The sequence below is a fragment of the Salvelinus alpinus genome, chromosome 15, assembly GCF_045679555.1.
Source record: "Salvelinus alpinus chromosome 15, SLU_Salpinus.1, whole genome shotgun sequence".
In the NCBI taxonomy this organism is placed as follows: domain Eukaryota; kingdom Metazoa; phylum Chordata; class Actinopteri; order Salmoniformes; family Salmonidae; genus Salvelinus; species Salvelinus alpinus.
This window is the reverse complement of record NC_092100.1, coordinates 29668890-29687133: the sequence shown is the minus strand read 5'-3', so window position 1 is coordinate 29687133 and position 18244 is coordinate 29668890. Positions and strand designations below refer to the sequence as shown.

The 18244-nt window shown below is 41.1% G+C and overlaps 1 protein-coding gene across 4 annotated transcripts in view; it reads left to right on the top strand.

Moving 5' to 3' along the window:
- The window catches only part of LOC139539884 (rho family-interacting cell polarization regulator 1-like), a 111948-nt gene that overhangs the window by 39311 nt on the left and 54393 nt on the right, over positions 1-18244 (top strand). Inside the window, exon 2 of one of the 4 annotated variants that reach the window (XM_071343265.1) lies at positions 14386-14427. The exons of the other annotated variants lie outside the window; for them this stretch is intronic. The gene's annotated coding sequence lies outside the window, so the exon portion shown is untranslated. The remainder of the gene's footprint in view (positions 1-14385; positions 14428-18244) is intronic. 4 annotated transcript variants of the gene reach the window in all.

Below are 18244 nucleotides of genomic sequence, written 5' to 3'. Positions count from 1 at the left end.
TGGCTGTGTTCCTGAAGTCGGACATGCAGCCAATTAAATGTCATCGCTCTCTCTTGGTCATACACATACACACTTTTGTTTTACTATCCTTGTGGGGACCAAACAATTGATTCCCATTCAACATCCTATTTTTCCTTATTCTAACCTGTACGCTAACCCATCAGCCTAAAATAGCCTTTTTCCTTGTGGGGACCAGCAAAATATCCCTAATTGTCAGAATTGACCTTGTTTTACTATCCTTGTGAGGACTTTTGGTCCCCACAAGGATAGTAAAAACACACACACACTCAAACGCACTCAAGCTTGCCCACAGGATAATTGCTTGTGTGCACACAGTCATATCAACCACTTTAATTAAGGACACAATTAGTGTTTGTTGATGTGTTTGGCTCTTGTTGAGTGTTATGAGTTTGGTGGGTGTTGAGTCACTGTCAGTCATTACTTCACAATACTAATCTCTGTGTTATTATTTCATTGACACAAACCCTTTAGTTCTGCGACATTGGGGGGAACATTGAATGCTCTGCTCAGAATGTCATGGAACCCACAGAAGCGACACAGTGCAGGGTAGCCCAGCCCAGTCTATTTCAGAACACTGTGCGACAATAAGGCAGCCAATAGTATTATTCAGAACTCACAGAAAAAAGAGACCACAGTGTAGCTGTCAAGTTCCCTGAGCTTGTACAAACAGGAAGCTGCAGGAATTATAGTTATGTGGTAGCGATGCGGTGATGTCTATGAAGTATAACAGCTGTATAAAAGCCTGTGCAGCTAACCTGCACTCAGATACCCTAATTACTGTTCTGTGTGTAGGCGTAGTTGTTTACAGTGTTTCTCTTACTGGGCTTAATTGTTTAGATAATACAGTATGTTATATGAGCAATATCTAATTGTGGGGAGTAAAGAAATTAATGATAAATAATGAATTTACATGATCTATGCTGTGAGTGTAGTTCGAAATACTGTCTTCATTCCGGTAGTAAAACACAGTAAATAAAAAAATAGGAGACAGAGATCAACAATGTAATGAACATTTTTATTTTGAGATGTTTGAACTGTATGATAATGACATGATTGTGCAGAGAGGTTCAATGACAGGCTATGTCATATGGCTTAACTACAAGGTATCTACTGGATGAGTACCATTAGGTGTGTAGAGATGTTTTCTGTTTCTCTGCAGTGTATATTTTCTGTCTGATTCAGCAGTCTGTTTCATCTGTGTATTTCTCCAGTGTATCATTAATCTGTGTGGCAAGAGCATGCTATTATAGAGCAGCTGCACTAGGTGACTCACTCTGTCCGGGCACAGTTATGATGCAGGCACAAACCACAAGCAAATATACACTGAACAAAAATATAAATGTAAAGTGCTGGTCCCATGTTTAATGAGCTGAAATAAAAGATCCCAGAGATGTTCCATATGCACAAAATGCTTATTTTTCTCAAATTTTGTGCACAAATTTGTTTACATCCTTGTTAGTGAGCGTTCTATCCTTTGCCAAGATAATACATCCACCTGACAGGTGTGGCATATCAAGAAGCTGATTAAACAGTATTATCATTACATAGGTGCACCTTGTGCTGAGGACAATACAAGGCTACTCTAAAATGTGCAGTTGTCAAACAACACAATACCACAGATGTCTCAAGTTTTGAGGGAGTGTGAGGAATGTCCTCCAGTGTTGTCGGAGAGTTTATGTGTAATAAACCCCTTAAAGCTCATTCTGATTGGCTGGGCCTGGCTGCCAAGTGGGTAGGCCTATGCCCTCCCAGGCCCACCCACGTCTGCACCCCTGCCCAGTCATGTGAAATTCATTAGATTAGGGCCTAATTAATTTATTTCAATTGACTGATTTCCTTACATGAACTGTAACTCAGCAAAATATTTTAAATTGTTGCATTTATATTCGGTATATACAAATACAGACCATCACATACAATGCTTTGTACACCCATGGTTATGCTGCACATACGAAGGCTAGATGTGTTCATGAAGTACAACAGAACAAGTGTAAGTTTAAACACAGATTAACTAGGTATTGACATCCAGAGTCCAGACAGCTTTAAGTATGCTATGTTTCTCTGATGCCAATGGGCAATTCCACAGTAACAGAATGAGACTGATTTTTCACTTTAAAATGTATGTGAAACAAATAACGATTGCAAAGTTAAACATACCATACAACTCTATGCTCAAGGACTACTTTTATCAATTTTCCAATATTTTTTGTTACGAAAACACATTTACATTTACACATTTACTAGAACAGTGCAGATGTAAAGTTTGGTAACAAAATTATGGTTTTCAGTGGAAATTGTTAAAAGTAGTCCTTGTGCAGGGAGTTGTATAGTTTTTTGGCATACATTTTAATGTGAAAAATCTGAGTCTCAGCATCATTCTGTTAGCATAAAATTACCACTATGTAGGGTGGCAGGTAACCTAGTGGTTGGGCCAGTAACCGAAAGGTCGCTAGTTCAAATCCCCAAGCCGACAAGGTGAAAAATCTGATGTGCCCTTAAGCAAGGCACTTAACGCTAATTGTTCCAGGGTTGATAATGGCTGACCCTGGCCTTGACCCCACTCTGAGGGTGTCTCAGGGGGAGTTGGGATATGCAAAGAACACATTTCCAATTCACACGTGTAAAATAAACACATCTTGACATCATGGGAAAATCAAAAGAAATCAGCCAAGACCTCATAAAAAAGATTGTAGACCTCCACAAGTAGGGAGCAATTTCCAAAGGATGAACCAAACGCCTGAAGGTACAACGTTCATCTGTACAAACAATAGTACGCAAGTATAAACACCATGGGACCACTCAGCCTCCATAACGCTCAGGAAGGAGATGCTTTCTGTCTCCTTGAGATGAACGTACTTTGATAAGAAAAGTGCAAATCAATCCCAGAACAGCAGCAAAGGACCTTGTGAAGATGCTGGAGGAAACAGGTACAAAAGTATCTATATCCACAGTAAAATGAGTCCTATATCGACAACCTGAAAGGCTGCTCAGCAAGGATGAAGCCACTGCTCCAAAACCGCCATATAAAAGCCAGACTACTGTTTTTCCAAAAAACATACTTTTTGGAGAAATGTCCTCTGGTCTGATGAAACAAAAGAAGAACTGTTTGACCATAATGACCATAGTTATGTTTGGAGGAAAAAGGGGGAGGCTTGCAAGCCGAGAACGCCATCCTAACCGTGAAGCACGGGGGTGGCAGCATCATGTTGTGGGGGTACTTTGCTGCAGGAGGTCTGGTGCATTTCACAAAATAGATGGCATCATGAGGGAGGAAATGATGTGGATATATTGAAGCAACATCTCAAGACAACAGTCAGGAAGTTAAAGCTTGGTCGCAAATGGGTCTTCTAAATGGACAAAGACCCCAAGCATACTTCCAAAGTTGTGGCAAAATGGCTTAAGGACAACAAAGTCAAGGTATTGGAGTGGCCATCACAAAGCCCTGAGCTCAATCCTATAGAAAATATGTGGGCAGAACTGAAAAGGCGTGTGTGAGCAAGGAGGCCTACAAACCTGACTCGGTTACACCAGCTCTGTCAGGAGGAATGGGCCAAAATTCATCCAACTTATTGTGGGAAGCTTGTGGAAGGCTACCTGAAACGTTTGACCCAAGTTAAACAATTTAAAGGCAATGCCACCAAATACGAATTGAGTGTATGTAAACTTCTGATCCACTGGGAATGTGATGAAAGAAATAAAAGCTGAAATAAATCATTCTCTCTACTATTATTCTGACATCTCACATTATTAAAATAAAGTGGTGATCCTAACTGACCTAAGACAGGGAATTGTTACTCTGATTAAATGTCAGGAATTGTGAAAAACTGAGTTTAAATATGTTTGGCTCTGGTGTATGTTAACTTCCGACTTTAACTGTAGATACAAATCGAGCTCCGTACTGCATCGCCATGCACCTCCCTTATTTTGTAACAATGCGGAGGGCTGTGTGGGGGTGTTACATCCTGTAGAAAACACAAACTCACTACCTTGACTACCGCTCTGCACTGCTCCGCGAATCGCAAGAAGTATGAATGCCCTGACTTCTGTTGAGTTCATATCATCATAAATGCTGCATGGTCAATGCAGAAGTCGGATTGACCATGTGCCCAGACGCACAATGCACTTCTCTCTCCAGAATGCGCTCTCTCCCTTCCAATTTGCACATTCATTGTTTCATAACTTCATTGTGTGAATTGTTTACGTTTTGATTGTTAGTGTATATCACTTCCCCATTACATATATCACCCGTAGTACATTTACTGTTAATTACTATAATTTCTAATCTACAGTATTTGTTACTTTGGTTACGGTAATTTCTGTTTATTCATTCAGTATTATTATTCCAGTTTTCCAGTTATCATTGCACTTTGCAAACAATGCTATACTTGTGAGAATCAAGTTTTGTTAATCCAGTCATTGTCTTTTGTTTGGAGCGCTCCTGCCAATGTTGAGTAAGGATGTGTACGCATAGAAGTAGGCCTATAGGCTACCAGGCCTGCGTGCAAATGTAGGCATGTAAATATGCCCATTTGGGGACCTGATAGTATTTCTGATTGGCTTAACGCACCACCACTAATGACCTGTTGAGTTTTCTTCACCTCAAACAGCAAGCAAACAGTCTGTTTTTACATCCATTGAGAATTACAATAGTTCCTCAATGTGTTTGAGAAATCTTTCCAGCTCTCTCCCTTTCGATAACTACTCAGTGTGAAAGGGAAAATTTTTATGCTCTGATCCAGTGGAAACGTCATAAAATAGGCCAACCTGATTACTTCTTATCAGTGCTCGACTTGGACAGAAATAGGTTCCGGTACTCATTTTGGGTGCTGGTACTGTTTTTTTATATTTAGGATCTCCACAATACTTTTGAACTAATATTCTATAAGAGGAACAGGAGCTCAAGCAGTAGAACATTTGAGGTGCTGGTACTCAGCTCCGGTGAGCTTCTGCCCAAATCAAGCACTGCTTCTAACTCCTTGAGCCAAAAACATACAGCAGCGTGTGCCCCGAGCTCACTGGCTTAGGGGGCGCTAGCTCAATCAAGCTTTGGGCCAGACCCAAGTTGATGGTTTATACAATGTTTAAAGTTCGTTGCAGACAGGCCATGTGTAGCCAATGTGATTTATCGGATATTTGTTTTTATCATGATATTTTCTACCTGCAGGCTGCAATGTTTAATTTTTTGGCTTTATGTAGGCTATTTTTACATTGTTGGCAATGGCAATGGCAATAGAAGTTACTTTTTAGGTTTGTTTCATTTAGATTTGGATTAACCACATGACAATGACTTTGAGATATGAAAATGTGTATATAAAAACCATAACTGGCACACAGATCGGTAGAAATGGTAAGATAATTTGGCATTCCACATGAGGAAGGTTGCCGACTCCTCGTGTAGCCTATTACCGGCAACTTCAGGAGAATAATGGCAGAATATGCGAAAGCCAGCAGGAGCAAGATGAGAATTGTTGGGTCAGGTTAAGATTTTATTCTTCTGGTTATCTATATCTCTGGTGCCCTCCTTGAGGCATTTTTCTTATTTCATCAAACCATAAGCTTAAAGCATCAGACAAGCTCAATGCATATATTTGATTTTATTTAAACACATAGGGTGTGTCTATATATGGAAAAATACATGTTTAATAATTCCGACCGGCCTCGCGAGTGGCACAGCGGTCTAAGGCACTGTATCGCGGTGCTTGAGGTGTCACTACAGACCTGGGTTTGATTCCAGGCTGTTTCACAGCTGGCAGTGACCGGGAGACCCATGAGACGGTGCACTATTGGCCCAGCGTCGTCCGGGTTAGGGGAGGGTTTGGCCGGCTGGGATTTCCTTGTTCCATTGCGCTCTTGCGACTCCTTTTGGCGGGCCGGGCGACTGCAAGCAGACTTCGGTCACCAGCTGGATGTTATTTCCTCCGACACATTGGTGCGGCTGGCTTCCGGGTTAAGCGAGCAATGTGTCAAGAAGTAGTGCCGTTTGGCAGGTTCGTGTTTCGGAGGACGCATGGCTCTCGATCGTTGCCTCCCCCGGGTCCGTGGGGGGGGGGGGGCTATGGGAGAAGACTGTAACTACCAATTGAATATCACGAAATTGGAGGCAGAGAGTGGTAAAAAATGTAATTTAAAAAAATGAATAAATCATTTTTTGGGGTCAAAAACAGATGACCTTCGGTCGACCTAGTGTGTGATAGAGATATATAATATTAGTACCAGTCAAGTTTGGACACACCTACTCATTCAAGGGGTTTTCTTAATGTTTTACTATTTTCTACATTGTTGTATAATAGTGAAGACATCAAAACTATGATATAACAAATGTTATTTGTTAAACAAATTTGAGGTTCTTCAAAGTAGGTTCTTCAAAGTAGCCCTTCTTTGTTGAACTCCTTCAAGACTGTTGGAAAAGCATTCCAGGTGAAGCTGGTTGATAGAATGCCAAGAGTGTGCAAAGCTGTCATCAAGGCAAAGGGTGGCTCCTTTGAAGAATCAAAAAATATATATTTGGTTTTGTTTTAGTTTTTTTGGTTACTACATGATTCCATATGTTTTCTTTCATAGTTTTGATGTCTTCACTATTATTCCACAATGTAGAAACCAGTAAAATAAAGAAAAACCTTTGAACGAGTAACTGTATCCAAATGTTCGACTGGTACTGTACATACATACACTACCGTTCAAACGTTTGAGATCACTTAGAAATGTCCTTGTTTTTGAAAGAAAAGCACTTTTTTCTGTCCATTTAAAATAACATCAAATTAATCAGAAATACAGTGTAGACATTGTTAATATTGTAAATTACTATTGCAGCTGGAATCCGCTTATTTTTAATGTACGCCTATGTAGATATTCCAGAGGCCCATTATCAGCAACCATCACTCCCGTGTTCCAATGGCACGTTGTTAGCTAATCCAAGTTTATCATTTAAAAGGCAATTATGTTAGCACAGCTGAAAACTGTTGTCCTGATTTTAAAAAAGCAATAAAACTGGCCTTTAGAATAGTTGAGTATCTGGAACATAAGCATTTGTGGGTTCGATTACAGGCTCAAAATGGCCAGAAACAAAGAACGTTCTTCTGAGACTCATCAGTCTATTATTGTTCTGAGAAATGAAGGCTATTCCATGTGAGAAATTGCCAAGAAACTGAAGATCTGGTACAACGCTGTGTAATACTCCCTTCACGTGACAGCGCAAACTGGCTCTAACTGGTTCTAACCAGAATAGAAAGAGTGGGAGGCCCCGGTGCACAACTGAGCAAGAGGACAAGTACATTAGTGTCTAGTTTGAGTAACAGACACCTCACAAGTCCTCAACTGGCAGCTTCATTAAATAGTACCCGCAAAACACCAGTCTCAACGTCAACAGTGAAGAGTCAACTCCGGGATGCTGGCCTTCTAGGCAGAGTTCCTCTGTCCAGTGTCTGTGTTCTTTTGCCCATCTTAATCTTTTTTTTCTATTTGCCAGTCTGAGATATGGCTTTTTCTTTGCAACTCTGCCTAGAAGGCCAGCATCCTGGAGTCGCCTCTTCACTTTTGACGTTGAGACTGGTCTTTTGCGGGTACTATTTAATGAAGCTGCCTTTGTTCCACAGGGATGCTGGCCCATGTTGACTCCAATGCTACAACAAAGTTGTCCTTTGTGGTGGCCCACAAAGTTTGCAGTTCTTAACACAAACTGGTGCGCCTAGCACCTCTACCATACCCCATTTAAAGACACTTAAATATTTTGTCTTGCCCATTCACCCTCTGAATTGCACAAATACATAATCCATGTTTCAATTGTCTCAAGGCTTAAACATCCTTCTTTAACCTGTCTACTCCCCTTCATCTACACCGTTTGAAGTGGAGTTAACAGGTGACATCAATAAGAGATCATAGCTTTTACCTGGTTTCACATGGTCAGTGGCTCATGGAAAGAGCAGGTGTTCATAATGTTTTGTACACTCAGTGTTTATTTTATTATTCTATAAAACAGAAACCTGCCTGCATGTCTTGGCAGGTTCTCTCTGTCGCAGGCAGCATCAGGCAAGGTTGGGTAATCAGCTCTCAGCTAGTTTGACTGTTGAGTGAAGAGGAAGGTGTCCAAGTCACCCTCACTGACTGAAATCACATTTTATTGGTCACATGCAGATGTTATTGCGGGTGTAGTAAAATGCTTGTGTTACTACTGCACTGTTGGAGCTAGGATCTAACAATACACACACACATCTAAAAGTAAAATAATGGAATTATGAAATATATAAATATTAGGATGAGCAATGTTGGAGTGGCATTAACTAAAATGCAGTAGATTAGAATACAGTTTATACATATGAAATGAGTAAAGCAGTATGTAAACATTATAAAGTAACTACTGTTCCATTATTATTATTATTTTTTTTTAAATAAATTTTATCCCATTTTTTCTCCCCAATTTTTGTGGTATCCAATCGCTAGTAATTACTATCTTGTCTCATCGCTACAACTCCCGTACGGGCTCGGGAGAGACGAAGGTCGAAAGCCATGCGTCCTCCGAAGCACAACCCAACCAAGCCGCACTGCTTTTTAACACGGCGTGCCTCCAACCCGGAAGCCAGCCGCACCAATGTGTCGGAGGAAACACTGTGTACCTGGCCCCCTTGGTTAGCGCGCACTGCGCCCGGCCCGCCACAGGAGTCGCTGGAGCGCGATGAGACAAGGATATCCCTACAGGCCAAACCCTCCCTAACCCGGACGACGCTATGCCAATTGTGCGTCGCCCCACGGACCTCCCGGTCGCGGCCGGCTGCGACAGAGCCTGGGCGCGAACCCAGAGACTCTGGTGGCGCAGCTAGCACTGCGATGCAGTGCCCTAGACCACTGCGCCACCCGGGAGGCCCACTGTTCCATTATTAAAGTGATCAGTCAATGTAGAGCGTGAAGGCACACAGTAGTCTGTAATTTTACCAGCCTAAGTGCACACTTCGACCACAATATTGAGTAGTTAATTACTTTGTTTAAAAAAATGGAAAACTAGATGTTTTGACTTTTTTGTATACAAGAAAAGTAATCTGTTTTCCTCAGCCGCTAGCTTAATTCTTGCTGTGTACTCTGTACATTCTGTAGTTCATCTTGGAGTGTGTTTGGCAGCAGTGGACTAGGTCAAAACCCCTTGACCACGCCCATCCTGTAATGTTCTTATAGATTTAAGGTCAGTGTTTCAGGTCACATGTCAGGGTCAACAAAATGAGAGGTAGACAGCATTCCACATTGTTGACTATCATAACATAAGGGCATTTCCATCAAAAAGGACTGCTAAGCACCAAGGTGAAGTTCATAGGAGCATATCAAATTGGTTGTCAAATGAAAGCTAAGAGTCTATATTTTGGGGAAATGAAGGCATAAATACATTATTCAACCATTTTCCATCTAAAAAATGTGGCATAAGTAAAGGCTTAGATTTCTGGATAAACAAATGGAAAAGGGCTCTTTTGAAAACATCTACTAGAAAAAGTCTTAAAAGGTATCAGAAACACAATCATGTTGACGTCAAGACCCCTGCCAACTAATGTCCATTATCAAAAACACACATTTTCTAACTTCTCTCCCTCATGAGGAGTAAGGATAATGACCATTCGCTGAAGTAACAAGTAATGGTAGACCTAGTAATCAGTTATAGTGATTTTACTGATATAGTCACAAACCACAGTTGGGTCACCCGCTACTGTCTTCTGTTTTCTTTGTCTTTCTGTTGTCTGGTGGTCAAACAGTCTGAGTCTGGACAAACCCCTCCCTTTCTCTCTACACTTAATGTCACCTCTCCCAGCTCTTACACCTACCCGTGAGCCCCCCCTCCTTCCATTTACTGTATGTGTAACCTTTATTTAACTAGGCAAGTCCATTAAGAACAAATTCATATTGACGGCCTACCGGGGAACAGTGGGATAACTGTCAGCTCGGGGATTTGATCCAGCAACCTTTCGGTTACTGGCCCAACGCTCTAACCACTAGGCTACCTGCCGCCCCTGTAACCAGCATCTACTGAGCACCTGACGTCCATAGACATTGAAAAGTGCAACCTTGCCTTGATGTTAACATCCACAGACGGACCAGACTGGACAAATCTGAATAGTACAGTAAAGTATTATGTACTATACTGAACTCTACTGGACTCTGCTCTTCTGTGCTCGCTGTGCTGTATTTTACTGCACTGTACTCTACTGTGCTGCGCTGTCCAAACTTGTAAAACATGAGGAGAATGACATTCATATCCATAATTATGCATTTCTGTGTAGTACAGATCAGGGACCCATGATGTAATTCTGTTATCAGGTGTAAATCCACTTCACTTTCTCGAGTTCAAAAACTCAAGGTGTCAAGTCATAGCTGACACCACCATTATTTTTGCAGAAATTGTTGAATCTTTATTCAAAGCAGATATTTAAGAGTTTTTGGAGAATGTGGACACAAAAAAACTGAGGGAGATTTTACTGTATTCTCGTCACCAAAGTTTGCATTTGCACAGTTCTTCCACTAAATTCGTTTTTGTAAATGTTTCTGTGGAAAAAAACTGATTCTGTTACCATGGAATTTGTCAAATTCTGCTGCCATATTTTATATTACTTATTAGATTCTTCTTGTGTTAACCTTTACTGACGTGATGAGCGGTGATGTCCAGGTTTATATGCATAGGTTGAAGCCAATTAAAGGCATAGCCAAGTAATTTTATGATAAAAAATTACAACAGAAAGGGTTGTATGGGTAAAGTGTCTCTGTCTGGGAATCATAAATAGGCAGAGTTTTCCATTTGATTTCTAATTGAGTAGTAAAGAGTTCAAGAAAAGAACGTGAACAGTTGTAGAGTTAGAGAATGGTGTGTTGATACAATTTGATTAATTAAAGTATATTTGTCACATGCCCCGATTTAGTGAAATGCTTACTTACAAGCCCTAACCAACAATGCAGTCCAAAAATATAAACAAATAAGAAATAAAAGTAACATAATTAAAAGAGCAGCAGTAAAATAACAATGGTGAGGCTATATACAGGGGGTACTGGTACAGAGTCAATGTGCAGGGTTTTGTGTGTCCAGGCTGCACATAGGGTAGCAGGACTGTAGTGCTACAGCATCGAGTGACACATAAGCCTCTTAGTGGCCCGCTCGAGATTAAACAAGTCTGGGGTTCAGGGAGGTCCAAGTCCCTCACTGTGCAACGGTCAGCTGCGCTGCTCTACCACGGTCACTGGACGATGGAAATTGTCACAGGGTTAAACTTGACATTCTACAGTCTCACTGGTCCCATACAGTCCCATCCCCCTTTCATGAGCATGTCTATAGCTCTGTTAAGGTGTCCTCATGCATCCCAGCCTAAAACAGTTCGGAAGAGTTTGTGCATATATTATGGTGACATTTTTGACGTTTTGGACTTTGAGTTTTTAATTGGGCTGTTCAGGCACATTTTTTCTGGAGGCAAGCCGAAATTCAGAGCCGAAGTCTACGCCCTTTCGTCGGTGATTGGTCAACAGTAGGGGTTCTTCAATAAAGTCTTCAACAAGAGACGGCTCGTTATCATGCAAAAATTGCATGATAACTTGAAATAATATGAGAAATACTGCACAAAACATCTTAGTTAGATGTAAAATTGTGCGACTAAGATCTCCTCGGCAAAAACGTCAATGAATGACAAATGTCTAAATTATCTTAGATTAATTATAACTATTTTGAGGAAGTGTATACTGGCTATGGCGTCTCAAAATGGACAAACAGTACTATTGCCTCTTCTCGTTTTTCAAGCTAATGTCTTTTAAGGGAGTATGCGAGCACACTCGTTCGGTTTGGCTAGCCGAGTTCGGCTAGACACCAGCCGAACGGAAGTATGCTGACGCCTTAAGGCCAGCCATTTCAAGTATCAGCCCAATTATCACATTTTTATTTGTCACGTGCTGATTACAGCAGGTGTAGACCTTACCGTGAATTGCTTACTTACGAGCCCTTAACCAACAATGCAGAGTTTCTTTTTTAGTTTTTTTTAAGTAAAAGAAAAAATTGCTAAATAAACTAAAGGAAAAATAGTAACACAATTAAACCAAAAAAAAACAATAACGAGGCTATATGCAAAAGGTACTGGTACCGAGTCAATTAGAAAAGGGGAAGACCTGTGGCTTGTTCTGTCAGTTGGTCTGTGCCAGATTTTATTTTGCTAAAGTAACTAACAGTACCTGGAGTTGAGTGAGCTAATACGAATAAGACACTGTTATGTCATTGGATTTGAGTGGATTTTGTTGTCAACTATGAAATGCTTTTGAAGTAGTTGATCCCAACTTAGCTCAGCAGTAACAAGGGGGAAAAGACCTTAGCACATGAAATTAATACAATTACGAAGCACGGTAAGCTTTTGCCACTCAACATATTTTTAAAGGGTCAGTAAATTAGAGCAGTATTCCTGCTCCCTCTCACCCTTATCAGTCTGGGAGCAGGCTTGGGGAAAAGTATGTTCTGTTGGCAGATCGTTTATTCAGGGACTTTAATGGCCTCGTTAAGAGGGATCAGTCGAATGGCTGGATCCTACATTTCAAAGTGAGAGACCATATTGTATCTTCAACGTAATATTAAATATATTTGTATTTAGATCCATACCATAAATGCATTGGATGATACTTTTCAAGCCAAGGTTGGAGAAATGGAATTTACAACTCTTCAGCTAGCAGCCCTACCAACCTGCATCCTGCTAGTTTATTGCTGAAGATAAGCTGGGTTGGGCTTGGTCAGGGTGCCAGACCTTGGATGACCAAGGTCCTAACTCTGTAGCCATTGCACTTTTTGTCAGAAGTTGACCTCAGTGTCCTGACTAAATTCTAATCTTGGCCCTTCACACTATAATGGCTAGTGAATCATCCCCAAGGTAAATTTAGCCCAGTCACTCCCAACCTCTCCACAGTGTTAGCTGTGTGACGAGTTCTCAGGGCCAAAATGGCTGCTATTCCTCAATGCCGGCTACACACATTTCTGCTGGATAGGGAGAGTAACATATACTATATTAATTATGCATTGTCCATTCACATCATATCAGCATAATGTCTGGGCAAAACAAATGAACTGAAACAGCGTTCTCTAGCCTCGTTCACCAGACAATTCCTGCCGAAATAGCCTGGAGACAAGGTTAGCCACACTCTCTAGGTGTGTGTGTGTGTTCAGGTCTACTACACACATGAAGTGTTACGGCCCAGCTACACCACCCACGTGAAATCCATGTCCGTGAGACTTGCTGAAATGGAGTTGATAGAGTCCTACTGTAGGAAATGTTACCTGCTACATCGGCGCGTGTGTAAAGCGTAGATGTTGCGCGGCTGCTGTAGCAGTAACGTAAAACTAGGTTTGGAGTCTATTTTTCTCAGATCCACTCATTCATTCAAAATGCCTGAAATAATTGGTATAAATCCTTTTTTGACACTTAATCAATAAAATAGCAGTAGGCCTACCTGTATGAAACAAATATATAAACGGAACTGTAGTCTTCCTGGTTCATAATTCAAGGTAGGTTATTATATCTATAGTATCAATGCTTGTTTAACTTTTAGCTGATGAAAGGACAGGCAGTTGCAGATGATAGTTTAGCTTGTATTAAAGTTTTTGAGGATTCTAGAGAGTAGAACCCTCCCCCTACCCTCCTTGGAAGATATTCAGATTTGACAGGACAAAGTTGGCAAAATGGATGACAACCGTTTGATCTTTGAACTAAAAAGCTCACTATGCTGTATGACCCTAGAAACCTCCAATACAAGTACGGTTTGACCAAAGAAAAAGCATGGAATGCTGTATCATCCGTCCTCAGAGACGGCTCTGTGAATGGCACCGGAGGAGATGGCTGCCGTTTTACAGGCTCCTAACCAACTGTGCTATTGTGTGGGGTTTTTCCGCGTTGTTTGTAACTTTTTTGTAAATAATGTTTCTGCCACGGGCACAACTTTGGTTTTAGAAGTGGGGGGGTTACTTATATATATGTTCCTTTATTTTCCCCCTAACCCTACCATCCCTCCTCTAATTGGAGTAAACTAATGGACAACAACACTTGGCTTTTACTTCCACATACTATATACATTTTACGGACACAGTATATTTGCCATATATTTTTCAACTCTTCTGAGATGTTTCAGAAAAATTCCGACCCTTTCTATTTTCATAGATTCTACATACTATAAATAATAAATGTTGCTAAGAGTATTATTATAATATTGATCCATTGTCTGTGACTTTTTTAAATCACCCAGCAGTGCTATTTGTAGAGGGGGATAGAACTTGGCGGGGGGTCTGGGGGTTCTCCCATTTTTGGGGGCATCTAAAGCACATTTCCTGCATTTGTATACAATCTAATATGACCCATGGCCCTTCTACCCGTCTCTATTTAGAACAACAAAAAGAAAGCAAAATACCTACAGTCATCAAGCTAGGTAAGAGAGTATTGCATTTGTTTAAGTGATTTCTAAGACTGAACTAGATCCATGATAATGTAATAATCAATATTGTGTTGCACCTTTAACCAATAGCCTAACAAATGAACAGCTCTTAGAGAAAAACTACAACGACTTAACCTTTGTCTTTAAGACATTCTCTATATCAAATTTCAGCCAGACCACCCAGCTAACCCGAGCCACCTACACGCCCGACCTCGTCCAGTCTAGTCAATAACTTAACTATCTCACCAACACAACTTCCTTCCCATCTTTTTTTTGTTATGCCTCAAAGGAAAGGTTTGGAACACAAGTTGAATGTACACCCTCCATATAATTCATATCATAGGCCTAATAGTACTGTATAGCTCTTTTTACTTGCACACATGGCCGTGCCACTAGGGGTCCACGGCTCTGTGGCGCCCCAACCCAACACACCCCACTCAGATTTAGGATCTTAGTGAAACATTCATTATTGGTTTCAGGCGTGTTAGGCCAAGGCCAGAGTGACAACAGTACAGCAGACCCCCAGAGCCAGGACTGAGCTGTCCAGCAGCTAGGGATTGCCTAAATAGGTATCTCCCCTGACGTGGGCATGTTTTCAATACAGACTCCTTTTGTCATACTGTATTCCATGTAAGGCATCCAGACCTTATGAAGTTGCACTGTATACCCCTAATCTTAAAACAAATCTAGTGATACTGAACATAACTTGACATTTCTTCCATACATTGTTGGAGGATAATCATCCTTCCAATTAATGACAATGCATTTATTAGCCACTATAAATGTCAGGTTACACAGTTTCTTCTGATAAGTCTCCAGTATCAACATTTCCAAGCAAACAAAAACAGGGAGAAGGGAGAACCTTTAGACATGCTGAGATAAAATAACATACTCTTTGCCAGAATTCAGCCAGCCTTCACAAGACCACAACATATGCAAATATGTCCCCTTCTGTGTTTTACACCTGCAGCAGAGGAATTACATTTCTGAGTGCATGATATTCAGTTTCACTGGCATATAGTACATTCTATGGATGGTCTTAAACTGCAGTAATTTATGTCTGAGATTATATGAACATGACTGGGCATTCTAACATATATTTATCCATTCATTATCAATAGCATCTCACAGGACTTCCTCATGTTTGTTATACATGTTTCTGGAAAAGCCTCTATCAACCCTTGATACAGTTTGGAAATCAACTTTGGAGGTTTATCAGACTGCCTTAAAATAGCATCTGGCTTATCCAGTGTTTGCTGGACAGAGAGAATAAAATGTATCTGAAAAGATTCCCCTCATCTCTGTCAGACTGGTTTTCCCTGGCCTGCCGGATCCTGCTGAGACCCTTGTCACCATCTGATCCTCCTAAAATGAGGCATGACAAAGAATTACTTTGGTGAACATTTATACATTTTATTACCAAACAAGACTGGTCTGTAGCAGTATAGCAGCAGTATACAAGGGGTACCGGTACAGAGTCAATGTGCGGGGGTAACGGTTAGTCGAGGAATTTAAGGTAGTATGTACATGTAGGTAGAGTTAAGGTGACTATACATAGATAATAACAGAGAGTAGAAGTGGTGTAAAAGAGGGGGGCGGGGCAATGCAAATAGTCTAGGTCGCCATTTGATTAGATGTTCAGGAGTCTTATGGCTTGGGGGTAGAAGCTGTTTTAGAAGCCTCTTGGTACCGTTTGTCGTGCGGTAGCAGAGAGACCAGTCTATGACTAGGGTGGCTGGAGTCTTTGACAATTTTTAGGGCCTTCCTCTGACATGCCCTGGTATAGAGGTCCTGGATGGCAGGAAGCTTGGCCCCAGTGATGTACTGGGCCGTACGCACTACCCTCTGTAGTGCTTTGCGGTCGGAAGCTGAGCAGTTGCCATACCAGGCAGTGATGCAACCAGTCAGGATGTTCCTGATGGTGCAGCTGAACCTTTTGAGGATCTGAGGACCCGTGCCAAATCTTTTCAGTCTCCTGAAAATATTTGTTTTGTTGTGCCCTCTTCACGACTGTCTTTGTGTGTTTGGACCATGATAGTTTGTTGGTGATGTGGACACCAAGGAACTTGACGCTCTCAACCTGCTCCACTACAACCCTGTCAATGAGAATGGGGGTGTGCTCAGTACTCCTTTTCCTGTAGTCCACAATCATCTCCTTTGTCTTGATCACGTTGAGGGAGAGGTTGTTGTACTGGCACCACATGGCCAGGTCTCTGACCTCCTCCCTATAGGCTGTCCCGTTGTTGTTGGTGATCAGACCTACAACTGTTGTCATCGGCAAACTTAATGATGGTGTTGGAGTCGTTACTGGCCGTGCAGTCATGAGTGAACAGGGAGTACAGGAGGGGACTGAGCACGCACGCCAGCCCTCCAAGATCCCCACCACAGTCCCCCCCCCTCAGAATTGGTTTTAAAATAATAATAATAATAATCCATTCCCTACCACCAATACCCCCCCCCCCCATGTACCAACAACCGACAAAAGAAAAAGACAAACAATACAACAATGCAAAAAAAAAAGACATCAAGGACAACAAAAATCATAACAGCAAGGCCAACTGGATATGTTTGAGTGCATGTATGGCACTATTTACCTGTGTGTTTCTTTGTATGTGCACATGTGTGCATTTGGATGTGAGTGTGTGTATATGCATGTGTACAAACACCTGCACGACATCTGCTGTAAAAACACTGCCCCTCAGTGTCATTCAAACTTACTTTTTGTTTTGTTTTGAATTACATTCATATCTATACTTTTATCTTTGACAGTTATTCTATCTGTCGCCCAGCCACTCCACTCCCACTTGTCTCCAATTCCGCTTCCCTCAGCCCCTCCCATCTATCTCTGCTGGCCACCCTCTTCGGATTTCTACGCACCATATATCTTTCAACTATGCTGTGATGTTTAATATAGATTGACATTGTATCTAATAGAATCCACAGATTGCGAGTTGAAGATATACTAATACTCTTTAGTAAAAATGTTTATTATTTGACTGACCTGGTCTCTCCAGATCTCCCAACAGTACTATTTCTAGGGTCAATTTTAGATCAATGTTCTGCATTTTCAGCCATTCCTGAATCTGAGACCAGAAACAAGCTACCTGAGGGCAATACCAAAATAAATGGTCTATTGATTCTGTATCCTCACAACAAAATCTGCAGAGCTTCAATGGTTGAATGCCCCAAATCTTCAACATTTTGTTGGTGGCAAGAATTCTATATAATAATTTTAGCTGTAAAGCACGAAGTGTTGAATCTTGTCGTTTTATATATCAACTCATACACCCTGTACCATGGAATCGGTACATCAAAAATCTCTTCAACTATTTTGCAATCTGTATGGCTCAGCTGTCAACATCCTGGTCCTCAAATTAAACTGGTATATTTTCCTATTTATGCTATTTTTATTCCTTTGCCAGGTTCGATCCTTTATATTCGTCAGACAGACCAGTTCCCTACCTTCTCCTGCTGCCACCTGCCGTCTCCATTTTTGGGGTAATGCTGTAATCAATTGGTTGTACTCTTGGATTGAGCAGACCTTCCCATACAATTCTGATAACTCCATGAAAGACAACTCTACCATTCCGATTTACAATTTCACTTAAAAACTAAATAAATACAGGTAATTTATCAACCAGCACATTTGAGTTCAGCCATAATATTTTTTGTAATATTTGTTTTCTTTTCAGGGGGATGAAATTGAAATTGTAGCCAGCTCTGCAATGCTTGTTTGAAAAAGAGACTTTGAAAAACGTATAATTTTCCAATTAATCGAAAAGGAGACATAGCAATCTGCACAATGGCAAAA